The sequence below is a fragment of the Orcinus orca genome, chromosome X, assembly GCF_937001465.1.
Source record: "Orcinus orca chromosome X, mOrcOrc1.1, whole genome shotgun sequence".
Lineage (NCBI taxonomy): Eukaryota > Metazoa > Chordata > Mammalia > Artiodactyla > Delphinidae > Orcinus > Orcinus orca.
Genome location: NC_064580.1, coordinates 127753608 through 127767540, shown reverse-complemented (window position 1 = coordinate 127767540; position 13933 = coordinate 127753608).

Genomic DNA, 13933 nt, shown 5'->3' with positions numbered 1-13933 from the left:
TATACCACATATTATTAATTCTTTCATCAGTTGATGAACATTTGGGTTTTTTCCACCCTTTGGTTATTATGACTAATGCTGCTATGAACATTCATGTACAGGTTTCTGTGTGGACATACTTTGCATTTCTCATGGGTATATACCTAGGAGTGGAATTCCAGGGTCATATGATAACTATGTTTAGCTTTTTGGAGAACCGCCAAACTGTTTTGCAAACTCCTGTGCCATTTTACATTCCCACAAGCAGAGTATGAGAGTTTCAATTTTTTTCACAACCTCGCCAACATGTTATTATATGACCTTTTAATTATTTCTATCCTACTTAGTGTGAAGTGATATCTCATTTTGGTTTTGACTTGCATTTCCCGGATGGCTAATGACGTTGACCATCATTATGGTCATGTGGTTATGTGCTATTGACCATTTGTATATCTGCTCAATGAACTCTTAGTACAATATTCTCAAAGATATTTACATCTAGACACAACATAATCGAATTATGCCCAAAGACAAAGAGAGAATCTTGAAAGGAGCAGGAGAGAAGTGACTCTTCACTTACAAGGGATCCCCAATAAGGTAAGCTGATTTCTCATCAGAAACCATGGAGGTCAGAAAGCAGTGAGATGACATTTTCAAATGAATTTACTGAAAGGGAAAAAAACGAAACAAAAGAAGCTACTATCAACCATGAATTACGTATACAGAAAAAAATATATCATTCAAAAATGAAGGAGAAATTAAGACATTCCCAGATAAACAAAAACTGAAGGACATCGTTGCAAGCAAACCTTCCCGACAGGAAATAATGAAGGAAGTCCTTCAGGCTGAAATGAAAGAAAACTAAACTGTAACTTGGATCCACATGAAGAAATAAAGGATACTAGTAAAGATAACTACATAGGTAAATACAAAAGACAGCATAAATGTATTTTTGTTTGTAACTCCTTTTATATTCTATATGATTTAATGGACAACTGCATAATGTGATCATTATAAATACACGTTGAAGGGCACAAAATGTATAAAGAGACAATTTTTGATGATAATATTATATGGGGAAAAGAGCCATGAAGAAGCAAAGTCTTTGTACACTATTGAAATTAACTTCGCACTAATCTGAACTAGACATTTATAGATTAAGATGTTAATAGTAATCCCCAGGGCAACCATGAAGAAAATAATTCAAAAATATAGAATAAAATAAATAACAATGAAAAAAATTGTACACTATAACATATATATTTAACTCAAAACAAGGCAGTAATGGAGGAATTGAGAAACAAAAAATACATAAGAAATGTAGAAAACAAACAGAAAAATGGCAGACATAAATCCTACCTTATCAGTAATTATATTAAATGTAAATGATTAACACAATTAAAAGGCAAAAATTAGTACAATTGACTTAAAAATCACATTATCCAACCATAAGCTGTCTACAAGAGACACACTGTAGTTTGAAAGCCATTAATTAGTTGAAAGTAAAAGGATGGAAAAAGATATGTCCAGAAATGGATAAGCTGATCCTAATATTCACATGGAAATGCAAGGGATCAAGAATAATGAAAACAATTTTGAAAGAGAAGAACAAAGTTGGACGACACACACTTCCTGGTTTTCAGACAACACTGCAGTAATCAAGACAGCGTGGTACTGGCATAAAGATAGATCTATAAATCAATGCAACAGATTTAAGAGGTCAGAAATAAACCCATACATCTGTGGTCAATAGATTCGCTATTTCAGTGAATGGTGCTGGGACAGCTGAATAGCCACATGAAAAGAAGGATTTTTGACCCCTTCCCCACACCATATATTATACGAAAACCAACTCAAGATAGATCAAAGGTCTAAACATAAGAGCTAAAACTATGTAATTCCTAGAAGAAAATGAAACGTAGTTATAAATCTTCATGACCTTGGACTAAGCGATGGCTTCTTATATATGGCATCAAAAGCACAAGCAACCAAAGAAAAAATAGATAAATTAGACTTCATCATGATTAAAACCTTCGGTGCATCGTAATTAAATTCTTTGGAGAAAATATTTACAAATCATATATCCGATAAGGAGCTAGTATCCAGAATATGTTTTAAAAAATACTCTTTCAACTCAATAAGAAAAAGACAAATAAAAAAAAAGTGGGCAAAAGATTTGAATTGACATTTGTCCAAAAAGTTATAGAAAGGACAGTGAACTCATGAAAAGATGCTCAATATCATTAGGCATGAGGCAAATGCAAATCAAAACCACAATTAGGTACCACTTCTAGACACGACCAGACACATACTAGGATGGCTATAATTTTTTCTTAAATGGAAAATAACAAGTGTTGGTGAGATTGTAAAGAAATTGGAAGCCTCGTGCCTCGCTCTTTAGAATGTATATTAGTGCAGCCACTGTGAAAACCAGTTTGGCAGTTCCTCAAAGTGAGTGGCTATATGACCCTGCAAATCCAGTCTTAGGTATCTACCCAAGAGAATGGAAAGCATATGGCCACACAAAGACTTGTACGCAAGTGTTCATAGTAGAATTAGTACAAATAGCCAAAAAGTGGAAACAACACAAATGTCCATCAATTGAAGAACAGATAAACAAAATGCGGTATATATGTACAGCCATTAAAAGCCATGATGCCCTCATCCATACTACAGCATGGATGACCCTTGAACACGTTATGCTAAGTGAAAAAAGCCAGGCACAAAAGATCACATGTTATATGATCCCATTCATATTAAAGGTCCAGAAAAAGGAAGACTGCAGAGGCAGAAAGTAGATTAGGGTTTGCTTAGAACTGGAGCAGGGGAGGGACAGAAGAGGGTAGAGGGGTAAGAGCTAAAGGGTCCAGGATTTCTTTCTTTCTTTTTTTTGACATCTTTATTGGAGTATAATTGCTTTACAATGGTGTGTTAGTTTCTGCTGTAAAACAAAGTGAATCGGCTATACATATACATACATCCCCGTATCTCCTCCCTCTTGCATCTCCCTCCCACCCTCCCTATCCCACCCAGGATTTCTTTCTGAGATGATGAAAATGTTACAAAATCAACTGGGGTGATGGTTGCTCAAATCTGAATATACTAAAAACCACAGAATTTTCCACTTTAAATGGGTAAATCGTATGGTCTGTGAATTTTACCTCAATAAAGCTGTTATAAGATCAACAAGAAGAACCTCCAGTGAGGGTACACTCTATTGATTTAGCCTGGGTCTTGTGCCAAGGGTCTGGGGCACCTAGACTGACAGTCCCACTGAACTATTTCCAGTGTGGAAAGAAGACATTTCCAGTAAGGAAATTGGGGCGCCATTACTGAAAGATGGAGGGATGGATGCTTAAACTCCTCCTGTGAATTATAACTTTACTTGCAATAAAATCTTAACATATTACACTTGAACTACCAGGCCCTAGATGACCTGTTTCCACCTGCTCCTCCAGTGCCATCTCCTACCCTCTTCCTTTCCCCCTTCTCCTCCTCCTTCTGGCTGCTCCTTAGACAACCTAAGCTTGTTTCTGCCTTGCCATTTTTATCAGCTCTTCCCTTTGCCTGAAATGCTTTTTTTCCCCCAGTATTTGCGTGGCTGCCTCCTTCTCTTCATTCAATTCTCAGCTCAAAGGTTATCTCTCGAGAGATGCTTTCTCTGACCACCCTCACTCCGGTGCTGCCATTGTGCTATTTTGTCTTTATAGTCACTTTGCTACTCTGTCTTCAAAGTCGTTTTCATTATTTGATGATATTTCTATTATGCTTATGTGTTTACTTCTGTCTATCCTTCTTCCTTGATAGAATGTAAATCCCACCGGATCAGGGATCATGTTGGTTACGTTCATCATGTGAGTCTCAACATCCAACATGGGGCTTAGCACATAGTAGAACCTCAAGAAGTGTTTGTTAAATGAATAAGTAATTGAAAAACCCTAAATTTACTGAGATGAACTTTCTACATCATATGCTATCGCATTTTTGGACACAGAACAATGGAAAGGAAGATGGATGGTTAACAGAACCCTGAAGAGAGAAAATATTAGGAAGTTGGGAGCTTGATTATAATCGTTCTATGGAGTAATAGTACTAGAACTTCCAGGAATCCGTAAAGAATAGAAATCAGTGTTGTGAACGGGACCTAGGGAGCCATTCTTGGGCATGCTGCGGTCTAACACATTCTGTCCCTCATCATTTTCGTACACTCAGGTTCAGTCCTCTCTCTCCGTCTCTGTCTCTGCCATATTGATGCATCTAACAGGGAGCTAACTGAGGCCCCAGCAACTATATATTTCTTTGTTCCTGGAAGCACCTGTCCGCATTACTGTGCATGGAGACGATTCCAATTCCTTTGCCTCTTCAAAATCTTTCCAGCTTGTGCCAGTCTATACTCTGCTGCCGGGTATCAGCATGCCCAAAAATCTTGGTTGCCATCCCTCTCTTGGAGACATCTGTCTTCTGGAAGCTTCTACCACAACAGAGTTCTAGTGTCTATGGCAATCTTCGAAATGGTTACCTGGCTCAGAGGCTCCAGCCAAGCTGAGAAAGGCAACCTAAGAAGGAATGTGAAAGATGACAGATTGATGCTGCTGAGCTGGTCCTGAGTTCCGGGCCAGCCCTTGCTTCTGAGTGAATAAGTGTCAGATGTCCCACCTGTACCAAAGGAATTGTAACATACGCATACTCACCCATGGGCCACCCAGAGGTGAATGTCCCCCTGCATTGCGCTACCTTCCTATCAGCCTCTTGCTCAAGCATGAATAAACAGAGCCGTCATCCACACACCTACGGAACAGCTACTATGCAGTATCTTGGTGTTCACCGTCCGTTTAAAGGGGCATTGTTTTCATTCAGTGTTTTATTACAGTCACAACTTTCATTCACACACTGCTTTATTACTCATTGTGGCCTTGTTGTGAGTATATTTTTATTCTGCTTTTTTATGTTGTTACATAAGCAATTTTTATTACACAAAATTTGTAAACCTGTCATTGTCAAGGCTGTGTAATATTCTATCTAGTTCTAGTGGTTTCAACCAGGGAAAATATTGTCCCTCAGGGGACATCTGGCAACGTCTGGAGACATTTTTTAAATTGAGGTATAATTGATATATAAAATTACATTAGGGGCTTCCCTGGTGGCGCAGTGGTTGAGAGTCCGCCTGCCGATGCAGGGGACGCGGGTTCGTGCCCCGGTCCGGGAAGATCCCACATGCCGCGGAGCGGCTGGGCCCGTGAGCCATGGCCTCTGAGCCTGCGTGTCCGGAGCCTGTGCTCCGCAACGGGAGAGGCCACAACAGTGAGAGGCCTGCGTACCACAAAATAAAAAAAAAACTATATTAGTTTCAGGTGTATAATATAATGATTCAATATTTGTATACATTGCAAAGCGATCACCACAATAAGTATAGCTACCAGCTATCACCACACGTAGTTATGACATTATTTTTTCTTTTCTTTTTTTTCTCCTTGTGAGGAGGACTTTTAAGATTTAATCTCTTAGCAACTTTCAAATATGCAAAACAGTATTATTAACTGTAGTCACCATGCTGTACATGACATCCCATGACTTATCTATTTCATAACTGGAAGTTTGTACCTTTTGAAATGGGTGAAGGGGGTCAAAACGTACAAATTTTCAGTTATAAAATAAAGGGGCACTGCCTTTGGATGCAACCAGTGACGAGAACCTGGGCCCAGGAAATCCTCACACCGGAATAGATTTCCCACTGTCCTAGCAAGAAGATCTTGGAGCCCCATAGACGGCCCTGTTAAACCATAGGTCTATGGACGAGACTGTTGGAATGCTGGTTGAAATCTGATTATGGAAGAGAAAACAGGAAAGTGGAGGTATATCGTAGTCCAGCTTTTCTAGGCCTGAGACTGAAGCCTCCTCTCTGAGCTTGCTTCCCCCCTTTGCCTTGATGGAAATGAATTGCTCCTGTTCGCACAAGCTGCCCGTTTCTGTTTTCAGGTTGGATAGGAGCCCGTGGAAGAGCAAGACCTCCGTGGGCAACTCTCTGGGCTCACCGGCCATCGGTTTCCTCCTGTCTTCCTCCCCCTGAGGATTTGGCGGGCTTAGTACCACACTTGGACCTATGCAAAAAGAGCCCCACTCTGGTCCCTGTGACTTAGATGGCCTCACTTTGAGGAGGAGACAGTGGAATCAAGGAGATGAGCCCACACAGAGCAGCTGGCCCTTTTCTAGACCACACAGTGGATACCTGGGAAGCTGGAATTCCTTGCCTAGATGGCTGCAAGCCCATTTCCAGAGCTTTCACAAGCTCCTTCCCTGTGTCTGTCTCCCCAGGGACACATGCTGCAGTTGGTGTGGGCACCTCTGTGCCCGAGGGGTGGCCAGGGGGCAGCTATTTGCTATTTGGGGGCACTGGGAATGGAATTTAGAGGCATGGGCTAGTAAGTGCACATAAACACGTGTGCAGCCCCTCACAGTGAGGGGTGAGCCCAGAGTGGGAACGGAAGCCGGGTAGGTGTGGGGTCAGTTGCAGGGGGCTGGTATTCTATATTGAGAGGTAGAACTTCGAGTCCAAGAGTTTTACGTTTGAACCTGGCCTTCCAGGTTGTCATGAGGGTATTATTTGTTGAGGTATAAAGATAGGATATTTTGTTAGCTGTAAATCTTTCAGAAGAAAACAGGAGAAAATCTTCCTGACCTTGGGTTAGGCAAAGATTGCTTAGATATGACTTTTAAAAAAGCAAGCACAATCAGTAAAAGGCAAAAATTACAAATTGGAATTTATCAAAACGAAAAACTTAGGCTCTTCAAGAAACATCAGTAAGAAAAGGAAAAGATAACAGAGAATTGGAGGCAATATTTGCAAATATTATGTCTGATAAGGAACGTGTACCCAATATATGAATAGAACTTTTACAATTCAATAATAAGACAATCCAATTGATTCAACTAAAAATTCAACATAGAACATTTGTGAATGAATAGTGAGCACATGAAAAGATACTCAACATCATTAGTCATTAGGGAAATGTAAGTCACAGCATCCTAATGCGTACTTCACACGCACTAGGAGGGCTGTATATATATTTAATGGGAAATAACATGTTGGTAAGGATGTGGAGAAATTGGAACCCTCGTACATTGCTGGTGGGAATGTAAAATGGTGCAGCCACATTGGAAAACAGTTTGGCCGTTCCTCTAAAAGTTAAACATAGAGTTACCATATGACCCAGCAATTCCATTCCTAGGTATATAGCCAAAAGAATTGAAAATATTTGTCCAAACAAAAACTTGTCCACAAACATTCCCAGCAGCATTATTCATAATAGATAAAAGGTGAAAACAACCTACATATCCATCAACTGATGATGGATAAACAAAATGTTGTATAGCCACACAATTGGACATTATTCCTCCATAAAAAAGAATGAAGTACCAATACATGCTCTGCCATGGATGAACCTTGAAGACATTATGCTAGGGACTTCCCTGGCGGGCCAGTGGTTAAGACTCCACGCTCCCAACGCAGAGAGCAAGGGTTCGATCTCTGGTCAGGGAACTAAGTTCCTGCATGCTGCAGCCAAAAAAAAAAAAAGAAGAACCACAACCAAAAAAAAATAACAAACAAACAAACCAAAAGAAAATATTATGCTAAGTAAAAGAAGCCAGTCACAAAATACTACAACTTGCATGATTCCATTTATATGACATATCTAGAACGGGCAAATCCGTAGAGACAGAAAATAGATTAGTAGTTGCTTAAATTTGGGAGAAGGGTGGGGATAATAAATAGTGACTGACCAGGCAGGAGAGATCTCTTTGCAGTGGAAGAAATGTTATAAAACTGGAGAGTAGTGATGGTTGCAAAAATATAAATTTACTAAAAATCATTGAATTGTGCATTAAAAGTGGCTGATTTTATAGTATTTAAAATTACATCTCAACGAGGCTGTTAAAAACACAAACCCTGAAACCACAGGCCTGCCTAGGATGTGGCAAAGTTGAATTTAGAATTCAATTCTAAATCAATTGAGAATTTCTAATTCTAATGCTAATCACAGTTTTTTGTCCTTTGCTAATTGCTCATGGTAATCTAGATTTCTTCCTGATCTCTGTGAAATAAGCTTGGAACAGCCTCTGACAGTGGAAGCTGTTACTTAAAAAAAAAAATACCATCCTCACCTGACCTCTTTGCATCATTAAAAACCACACAAACCCACACCTATTACAAACAGACAGCTGAACTTCCGCCTGTAATGTGTAAGTGACAAGGTGTGCGGCCCCAGCACAGCAACAGTATTTCTAAAATCTTGCCTTTGTTCTTTTGCTTTCAGTATTCAGGATACGGAGCTGGCAATCGGGGGAGTTGTATGTGATAAAGCTCAATCTATACTGCCCCTCCGGAATGTTTGTTTCTTCCCATCACCCAGACAGCCTAAGCAATCTATAGTGTAATTGTATTCTGCCGTGGAGCTAACAGCAATACAATAATGCAGACCTTCCAAATGCTTAATGTAGTCATTAGCTGTGCAGTATAGTAGAAATTTGTGGATGTGGTAGAGGGTTGGGGAGAAGCTATTTTTTAAATGGAGATAAATAGCAGAACATCTGCATCCCTCTGCCAGGGGACCCTATTTTCCTTTCTTCTCTAGGAGTTTGGAATTAACTCCAGAGAGAGCAGTTGAAAAATTAGTGTTGGACTGAACCAAAATACTCCAGGAAGGGGTGTCAGGGATGGGACGAAACGCCCTCCTCCAAGGGCACAATGGCTGCTTCCTGCAGCCAACAGCGGCACCAGGCACCACCACAGGTTGGGGAGGCCCAGGAAGGATGCCAAACCCTTCTGCTGCTAAGGTAGGGGAGTGAGGTAGCACTTGTCCTGCTGTTTTAAAGTACAAGCGCCTCCTAGCAAATAGGAGACTCCAACTGTAGGAAGAAAAAAGTTGGAGAGAGAAAAAATTAGTCCAAATACAAAAAAGAACATTGAGAAGCCTTTTCTTAGGGATTTGATTGTGTTTTTATGGAGCAGTGCTGTCCTATACAGTAGTGACTAGTCACATGTGGCTATTTAAGTTTGAATTAATGAAACGAAATGAAATGAAAATTTCACTTCTTCAGTCTTGCCACATTTCAAGTACTCAATGGCCACATGGCGGCTAGCGGCTGCCATCTTGGAGAGTAGATATAGAACATTTTCATCATTACAGAAAGCTCTTTGGAACAGCGCTATTTAATCTAGGATAATAAGAAAAGATATTTTGTCTGGTTCCACCTATTTATTCTATAAAAAGGGCAACATTATCTGCTGAGGAAATACGATTTTATGAGGTTAAATTTGGCATGAGAGGCACTGTGGATATGTGTATAGCTCCTGGCACTTGTCCAGATTGGAGTCCTCACCCTCAGGCTCTCATCCTAGAGTTCTCAAACCTGGCTGCACCTTAGAATCACCTGGAGAGATTTCAAAACTCCCAATGCTCAGGCTGCAAAGCTGACGAATTAAATCAGAATTTCTGGGGAGTTGGATCAGGCGTCAGGTTTTTTTTTTTTTTTTTACGTAAACTTTAGAATAATTTTAGTTTCACAGAAAAATTGCAAAGATAATGCAGGGTTCCCATATACCCCACACCCAGTCTCCCATATTATTAACATCTTACATTAGTATGGTACATTTGTCACAGTTAATAAGCCAATACCAATATATGATTATTACTAAGATCCAGACTTAATTTAGATTTCCTTAGTTTTTACCTAAGTTCCCTTTTCTGTTCCAGGATTCCATCCAGGACAGATATATCTGGGTAAATATCTAGAAGCACAATTAGTGGACTGGATGGTAAGACTATGTTCAGCTTTGTAAGAAACTGTCTGTAAGAAATTGTCTTCCAGAGTTGTATCATTTTGCATTCCCTCCAGCAATGAATGAGAACTCTTGTTATGTGACATCTTTGCCAACAATCGGTATCGTCAGTTTTTGGATTTTGGCCATTCATACATTTTAAGTTATCCAGATGTATAGTTTACATACATTTTAAATGGGTACATTTTATTTTATAGTTGGATGGTATACAGCTGTGTAATCACAACCACAATCAAGATATAGAATACTTCCATTGCCCTAAAAGATTTTCCTGTGCCTCTTTCTGGTCCATCCCCACACCCTACTCCCAGTGATCTGCCTCCCATCACTATAGATTAGATATATTTTTCCTAGAGTTTCATAAAAATGGAAACACAGTACATGTACTCTTTTTGTGTTTGGCTTCTTTTGCTAACACTAATATTTTAGTGATTCATTAATGTTGTGTGGATCAATAGTCCTTTTTTAATCGTGTAATAGTATTCTATTGTATAAATACACCACAATTATTTACCCATTCATATGTTTTGAAATATTTGAGCTGTTTTCAATTTTTGAGTATTGTGAATAAATACGCCGTGAACATTTTATATTTAATTCACTTGGGTAAATACTTAGCAGTGGGATTGCTAGGTCATAAGTTAGGTGTTTCTTAACATTTTAAGAAACTGTCAGTTTTTCAAATTGGATGTATCATCTTACATTCTCATCAGCAGTGAATGGGAGTTATAGTCACTTCACATCCTTGCCAACACTTGGTATTAAAAATTTTTTTAGTATTAGTTATTTTTAGTATTAGTTATTAGAGATGCTTCAGGTGGTTTTAAATTGCATTTTTTTGATGATTTGCGGTGTGGAATATCTATTCGTGTGCTTGTTGACCATTTGTATAGCATCTTTTATGACTAGTCTGTCCAAATCTTTTGTTGATTTTCTAATTGGGTGGTTTGTTTTCTTATCATTGTCCTGTAAGAGTTGTTTGTACATTCTGTATATGATTCTTTTTGTCATTTTTCATTTTGCTAATGTTTTCTTTTAAGGCCAGATACTTTTTAATTTGTGAAGTCCAATTTGTCAATTTTTCTTTTATACATCATGCTATTTTCATCCAATTTAACAAAATTTTGCCTACCCCAAAGCCACAACTATTTTCTCTTGTGATGCCTTATCAAAGTTTCATATTTTTAGCTTTTATTCTATAATCCTTTCATGAATTAATTTTGCATGTGGTGTGATGTAAGGGTCAAGGTTTGCTTTTTTCCATATGGGCACCCAGTTATTCCAGCATTATTTGTTGAAAGATTTTTTTTTTCCTATTGAATTACCTTGGCACCTGTTGAAAATCAATTGGTCATATATACATGGCTCTATTTCTGGACTATTCTTTTCCATTGATCTATGCATGTATCCTTATGCCAATACCACATTGTCTTGCTTACTGTGGCATTGCAATTAAATAGGGTAAGCCTTCTAAACTCTTTATTTTTAAATGTTCCTTTGGATATTCTAAGTCCTTCCATTTCTATATAACTTTTAGAATCAGTGTGACAATTATTATTAAAATATCCTGTTAGGGTTTGATTGTGATTAGGTTGAATCTAATGATCAATTTGGGGAGAACTAACATCTTAACAATATTGAGCCTTCGTCCCACGAACTTGACAAATCTCTTTGTTTACGTGTGCCTTTAATTTTTCTCAAAAGTGTTTTGGGGTTTTCAGTATGCTTATTTGATTAAGTCTATCCCTCATATTTTCTGGGTTTTTTAAATCCCATAATAAATTGTATTGTTTTTTAAATTTCAATTTCTAATTGTTTTCTACTAGTATTTAGAATTACAACTGGTTATTACATAGTAACCTTGTACCCTTCGACCTTGCGAAAATCACTTACTAATCCTAGTTAACATCTTATAAGTTTCTTAGGATATTCTGTGTACATGATCATGTTGTTTGTGGGGGAAAGGAATTTGTTTATATATATATATATATTTATTTTCCCATAAATTTCACTGCCTTATTGCAATAGCTAGGAGCTCCAGTACAGTGCTGAACAGAAGTGATGGGAGTAGACATCCTTGCTTGTTCCTGATTTTAAGGGAAAAGCAGTCAGCCTTTCACCATTAAGTATGACGTTGATTTTAGTGGGGTTTTTTAACATGTTTTTTTTTAGATTGAGGAAGTTCCCTTCCATTCCTAGTTTTGTTGACAGGTTCAATTATGAATGGATGTTGAACTTTTTAAGGGCTTTTTCTCCTTCTGTTGAGATGGTCTCATGGTTTTCCTTCTTTAGTCTGTTAAAATGGTAAATTACATTAACTAATTGCTGAATGTTAAATATACTTTGTATTCCTGGGATAAACTCCATTTGGTCATGATCTTTTTTTCATGCTGTTGGATTTGATTTGATAATGTTGTCTTAGAAATGTATAGCTATGTTCAGGAAGGATATCTACCTGGAGTTTTCTTTTCATTTAATGTCTTTACCTGGTTTGAGTTTACCGGTAATACTGGCTTCATAGAATTAGTTGGGGACTTAGAATAGGAGATCCTCCTATTCAATTTTCTGGAAGTGTTTGAATATAAATTTTTAAAACATATTTGCTGAAGTTTACCTCTGAAGATATCTGGGCCTGGAGTTTACTTTGTGGGAAGTTGTAAACAGCTCTTCAATTTCTTTAATATGTTCAGCACTTTTCAGGTTACATATATCTTCTTTATGAGCCTTGGTAATCTGTGTCTTTCAAGAAATTTGTCCATTTCATCCAAATTGACATACATATTGGCACAAAGTTATTCATACCATTTTTCATTTTTATTTTTAATTTTTTTTAAAAAATGAGGAATAACTGAGCTGAAATTTCAATACTTCCTTTTCCAAGAGTCAGTTTCATCATCTGTAGAATTAGTAATTGTACTTGTCTATCCTCTGAGCTTAGTGCAGAGTAAGCACTCAGTAGGAGTTATCAGTACTACTCCCACTTCAACAGCAAAGGATTGCTATGAAGATTAACTAAGTCAATAGATATGAAAGACGTTTCTAAAAGGCAAACTGTTATACAAATCTTTTTTTTACATCTTTATTGGAGTATAATTGCTTTACAATGGTGTGTTAGTTTCTGCTTTATAACAAATTCACAAAAAGTGAATCAGTTATACATATACATATGTTCCCATATCTCTTCTCTCTTGCGTCTCCCTCCCTCCCACCCTCCCTATCCCACCCCTCTAGGTGGTCACAAAGCACCGAGCAGATCACCCTGTGCTATGTGGCTGCTTCCCACTAGCTATCTCTTTTACGTTTGGTAGTGTATATATGTCCATGCCACTCTCTCGCTTTGTCACAGCTTACCCTTCCCCCTCCCCATATCCTCAAGTCCATTCTCTAGCAGGTCTGTGTCTTTATTCCTGTCATACCCCTAGGTTCTTCATGACATTTTTTTCCTTAAATTCCTTATATATGTGTTAGCATATGGTATTTGTCTTTCTCTTTCTGACGTTCACTCTGTATGACAGACTCGAAGTCCATCCACCTCATTACAAATAGCTCAATTTTGTTTCTTTTTATGGCTGAGTAATATTCCATTGAATATATGTGCCACATCTTCTTTATCCATTCATCCAATAATGGTTGTTTCCATCTCCTGGCTATTGTAAATAGAGCTGCAATGAACATTGTGGTACATGACACTTTTTGAATTATGGTTTTCTCAGGGTGTATGCCCAGTAGTGGGATTGCTGGGTCATATGGTAGTTCTATTTGTAGTTTTTTAAGGAACCTCCATACTGTTCTCCATAGTGGCTGTACCAATTCACATTCCCACCAGCAGTGCAAGAGGGTTCCCTTTTCTCCACACCCTCTCCAGCATTTATTGTTTCTAGATTTTTTGATGATGTCCATTCTGAACTGGTGTGAGATGATATCTCATTGTAGTTTTGATTGGCATTTATCTAATGATTAGTGATGTTGAGCATTCTTTCATGTGTTTGTTGGCAGTCTGTATATCTTCTTTGGAGAAATGTCTATTAAGGTCTTCTGTCCATTTTTGGATTGGGTTGTTTGTTTTTTTGTTATTGAGCTACATGAGCTGCTTGTAAATTTTGGAGATTGATCCTT